Genomic DNA, 6,000 nt, shown 5'->3' on the forward strand with positions numbered 1-6,000 from the left:
AGTGGATCACTGCGGTGATCTTGTGGTGAATTATCTGGATTAACCCTGCATAGATTGGCCCAGTAGTAAGGTGATTACATGAGGAGGGGGTTTGTTATAGTGTGTTACCCCAGTAGTAAGGTGATTACATGAGGAGGAGGTTTGTTACAGTGTGTCACCCCATTAGTAAGGTGATTACATGAGGAGGAGGATTGTTACAGTGTGTCACCACAGTAGTAAGGGGATTACATGAGGAGGAGGTTTGTTACAGTGTGTCACCCCAGTAGTTAGGTGATTACATGAGGAGGGGGATTTGTTATAGTGTGTTACCCCAGTAGTAAGGCGATTACATGAGGAGGAGGATTGTTATAGTGTGACACCCCAGTAGTAAGGTGATTACATGAGGAGGGGGGGTTGTTACAGTGTGTCACCCCAGTAGTAAGGTGATTACATGAGGAGGGGGGTTTGTTAAAGTGTGCCACCCCAGTAGTAAGGAGGTTTGTTACAGTGTGTCACCCCAGTAGTAAGGTAATTACATGAGAAGGTTTGTTACAGTGTGTCACTCCAGTAGTAAGGAGAAAACATGAGGAAGGAGATTTGTTACAGTGTGTCACCCCAGTAGTAAGGAGATTACATGAGGAGGTTTGTTACAGTGTATCACCCCAGTAGTAAGGAGTTTACATGAGGAGGAGGATTGTTACAGTGTGTCACCCCAGTAGTAAGGAGATTATATGAGGAGGAGGTTTGTTATAATGTGTCACCCCAGTAGTAAGGAGATAACATGGGGAGGAGGTTTGTTACAGTGTGTCACCCCAGTAGGAAGGAGATTACATGAGGAGGTTTGTTACAGTGTATCACCCCAGTAGTAAGGAGTTTACATGAGGAGGAGGTTTGTTACAGTGTGTCACCCCAGTAGTAAGGAGATTACATGAGGAGGAGGTTTGTTATAATGTGTCACCCCAGTAGTAAGGAGATAACATGAGGAGGAGGTTTGTTACAGTGTGTCACCCCAGTAGGAAGGTAATTACATGATGAGGAGGTTTATTACAGTGTCTTACCCCAGTAGTAAGGTGGGGTATGTCAAAGGCGGGGTCAAGGAGTGTCAAAATTTGCTTTTGCCTCGGGTGGCAAAAATCCTGGCACCAACCCTGCTGGCACCTGATTTTAATAAAATGTATCAGAATAAATCTGTTGCAAAACTTCAGCTCCCAGTATGGCCGGACAGCCGAGGGCTGTTGTGGTAGCTTGGGAGTGTAGGGTATATGGGGTGTAGCTTACTGTGCGGTACTTCAATGGGGTCTGTTTAACCCATTCTACTCGTGACGCCAGGGTGAGGGCTCCTCTGTAATGCTTGTCCTACCGCCACCCTTCCCAAAAGGGATAGGGAGGCATGAAATAATTGAATGTCCACAAAGGGAGGCTTTGCTGAAAACAGTCGGAACTTTTACCGAAGATTTCATGCAAGCATTATAACCGGAACAGTCTCTGTACAAGCAAAGTCTCTTAGATATTGACAGTGGTTGGGACCTTAAGCATTTTAGAGTCCGTAGACTGATTTGCGCTGTTCCGCTGGATTTAGGGGATTTAGTTGAGGTCCAGCAGTTCTGAACGCTGGGGCAGTGGAGTACCCCTTTAAAGCCAAACAGTAACGGTATAGAGGTAATATTTGGTCCTGATTAGAGATGAGCGAGCCGAGCCCGGCAAACCTGCTCCATCTTAGAACTTTGGGGGGATAGCGATTTAGTGAACTCCTGCGAGCCTGGCTATTGCTCATCCCTATTATAGGAGAAGGGATGAGAAACATGTTGCATTTTGTCATCACGTCAGCTTAGGATGAGAAACTAGGAATACTGACATGATGTCAGGGTAGCCCAGCATACTTTACTGCTAATAGAAGATCACATGACCACAGGTTAGCCAATGTTTGCTTGTTTACAGCTCCCAGGCCAAAAAAGCACCAGGGTGAGTTTAAGAGACTGATAAAGCCTTGTTTACTGCATTTAGGCCGCCATCTTGGAAATAAGCAGTAAGCAGTACACAGAAGAACTTAACGTGGAACGCTTGATCCAAATATAATATAAAGCAAGTTGAGCAAAGCATTGTGCAGTGGACCGACCTCAGTGACCTGCATTACTGTGTCCAGTTGCTGCACTACAAATCTCAGCTGTGTGACTGCAGAACGAGCCCATGGAATGCTATCACAGTACAATACAAAGCAAGATAAAGGGGTATTCCAGCTTTATACATCTTATCCCCTATCCAAAGGATAGCGGATAAAATGTATGATCGCAAGAGTCCCGCCACAAATACCCTCGCAATCCCGGTGTAGCCCCCGGCATTCTGTGCCAGGCGCTGTCTCTGAGACGTGACGTCACTGCCACACCCCCTCGTGACATCACACCACGCCCCCTCCATTCATGTCTATTAGAGATGAGCGAACTTACAGTAAATTCAATACGTCACGCATTTCTCGGCTCGGCAGTTGATGACTTTTCCTGCATAAATCAGTTCAGCTTTCAGGTGCTCCGGTGGGCTGGAAAAGGTGGATACAGTCCTAGGAGACTCTTTCCAGCCCACTGGAGCACCTGAAAGCTGAACTAATTTATGCAGGAAAAGTCATCAACTGCTGAGCCGAGAAGTTCGTGACGAATCGAATTTACTGTAAGTTCGCTCATCTCTAATGTCTATGGATAGCGGATAAGATGTATAAAGCCATAAATCCCCTTTAATGGAGAACTATAATGCAGCAAAACACATCCCCTATCCAAAGGAAAGGGGATAAGTTTTAGATTGTGGGAGGTCCGACCACTAGGATAACCCCCATGATCTCCTGCACGGGACCCCAGCTCTCCCCAGGAACAGGTGTGTCAACCCCCGCCATGTATCTCCATGGAAGACCCGGAGATGCAGCCTCCAACTATCTACAGTTCTGCCATAGAGATAGATGGAGGGGACGTGTCGGCCGCAGCTTCGTGCAGGGGTGAACACGCCCTGTTTGATGGAATGATACCGGCAGACATCAGAACCCCGAGAGGACCATCAGTACCCCAGATGAGCATCTTCTGATTCTATGTGAAAATGGTGGTAATGTGCATGTAGCGTAACTTTACCAGTTCATTGTATTTCACTTCTCACTCTTTTACACCATTTACTGTAAATTGGTGTCAGTCCCAAAGACCGATTATGGAATCAAACATATGTATTATAAATGTACAGTGACCCCCGACCTATGATGGCCCCAACATACGATCATTTCAACATGCGATGGCCTCTCAGAGGCAGCATCAACATACGATGCTTTTGTATGTCGGGGCCATCGCATAAACGGCTATCCGGCAGCGCTGACTGCTTCAGCTGCCACCGGATAGCCGTTTACGGTGCCCCGTGTGGTCCGCTGACGATCACTTACCTGTCCTCGGGGCTCCGGCGCGTCCTCTTCGGGATCCCCTGCATCGTCGGCGCTCTCCATCGTCGTCATCACTAGTGTTGCTCGCGAATATTCGCAATTCGAATTTTATTCGCAAATATCGCATATTCGCGAATTCGCGAATATTCGCGAATATAGCGCTATATATTCGTAATTACGAATATTCGGTTTTTTTTTTTGTTTTTTTTCACAGTACACTTCACAGTGATCAACCCTCTCTGCTTCCAGCTTGTGTGGTGTAATGAAGGCTCTAATACTACTGTGTGAGACTGGCGTTCAAAGTTTCGCATATGCGAATATTTGTATATGCTAATTTTCGTGTATGCGAAGTTTCTTTAACGTTAATTTTGTATATGCAAATTTTCGCATATGTTAATTTTCGCACACGCGAATATTTGAATATGCGAAAATAAAATGAGAATATTATGAATATGCGAATATGACGAATATTCGTCCATATATTCGCGAATATTCGCGAATTCGAATATGGCCTATGCCGCTCAACACTAGTCATCACGTAGCTGCGCACGCCGTTCCGTCATCCAATAGGAGCGGCGTGCGTAGCGACGTGATGGCGGCGACGGAGAGCGAGGATGCCCGGGAAGCAGAGACCTTGCCGGAGTGTCGGGGACACCACGGGGAAACGGCGACAGCGATGGAAGGTGACATCTAAGGCAGCGGCGACGATCTGGAGTGGTGGGGACAGGTGAGTACAACTTCCTCTAACAGTGGCCTACAACCTGCGGACCTCCAGATGTTGCAAAACTACAACACCCAGCATGCCCGGACAGCCAACGGCTGTCCGGGCATGCTGGGTGTTGTAGTTTTGCAACATCTGGAGGTCCGCAGGTTGTATACCACTGTCCTATACTTTACATTACACGGATCCCTCAACATGCGATGGTTTCAACATACGATGGTCCATTTGGAACGGATTCCCATCGTATGTTGAGGGACCACTGTATATATGTATCATGTCTAATCCAAGACCTGAGTGACTGTGTGTCTGTTGTTTTGTGTATTCCAGTTTTATTGGGGGGCTGTTTGTGCTATACCTCCTTTGAAGCCGGACACCCTGGCCATCATAAAACTAAACTGAGATAAGGGACCAGGAAGAGAGATGCCAATTACCCCCACCTGGTGGGATCAGAGGGAAGGGGGAATGGAGTTTTCCCTCCTAAATTCAGCTATAAATCCAAAATGTTGAAGACATATGGGGGAGATTTATCAAAACCTGTGTAGAGGAAGAGTGGTGCAGTTGCCCATAGCAACCAATCAGATTTCTTCTTTTATTTTTAAAGAGGCCTGTGAAAAATGAAAGCAGCTAGCTGATTGGTTGCTATGGGCAACTGCACCACTTTACCTCTACACAGGTTTTGATAAATCTCCCCTATTGGCCCTGATTTACTAAGAGTGTTGTGTAGGTTTCTTTGTGGGTTTTAATTCCCTACAATTTATTTTCCACGGTATTTACTAAGGTTTCCCTACATTTTGTACTTTTCACCAAAATTTTTTTCGTTTTTTTCTTTACACCTGCTCTGGTTCTGTGGGGTTTTCCTTAGCTCAAACGCACCACATTTTCTGTGGAAACAATAGTAAATATGCTGGTTATTTGTGAAAATGTCGGGGACACTCCCCTTTTTTTTATTTTTTTATTTTTTTATTTTGTCATTAAAATGATGAATTGGTCAGGTTTTTTTTTAATTTCTGGCACAAATTCTGTTGCAGAATCTGACGCACAACCTGACAAAGCAGGCCGGGTCTACAATAGTAAGGCTGGGTTCACACTACGGTTTGTCATTACGGTTCCCGTATACGGCTGGGAGGAGGGGTGGGCGGGGCTTTATCGCGGCGCCCGCACTCAGCCGTATTCGGGAACCGTAGTTACTGTATGTCTATGAGCCGACCGGAGTGAACCGCAGCCTCCGGTCGGCTGCTTTTTTCGGCCGTATGCGGTTTCCCGACCGCAGGCAAAAACGTGGTCGACCAGCCGTATACGGGAACCGTAATGACAAACCGTAGAGTGAACCCAGCCTTAATCAGGGTCATCGGGGGGGGGGGGGGGGGGGGGTATTCATCAATTTTGCCTGTTGACAATTTCTTTTTACCCTTTTTTTTTTTTCACTTTGGTTTTCGTGGACATGCACCTAATTTATCATTTGGTGCACGTTGTTAGTAATTTTGGCTCAAATGTTGAAATCAGCCGTTCACAGCGCCTTTTACACAGAACTTACCGCCGCAGAGGACGCGTATTTTACCCAGTAGAGCAGCTATTTTGGAGTCCCTCCTGCAGTATATCAGCAAGCGACATGAGTTATTTTCTTTTATGGGGTTTATAGTCACCATGTGAAATGGATTTTATTTTCAACTTGAGTAGTTTTTTAATTTATTTATTGGTTACTTTAGTGTAGTGGTCTTCAATCTGCGGACCTCCAGATGTTGCAAAACTACAAATCCCAGCATGCCCGGACAGCCAACGGCCGGTCCGCAGGTTGGAGACCACTGCTTTAGTGCTTTACATTTCCTGAACCTGTGCGGCCATGTCCGATGCTGGCTCAACGGAGGGTGAAGGTTCCTCAGAGACAACTATGTCG

This window comes from Hyla sarda, chromosome 10 (assembly GCF_029499605.1).
Source record: "Hyla sarda isolate aHylSar1 chromosome 10, aHylSar1.hap1, whole genome shotgun sequence".
NCBI classification, from domain to species: Eukaryota; Metazoa; Chordata; class Amphibia; order Anura; family Hylidae; genus Hyla; species Hyla sarda.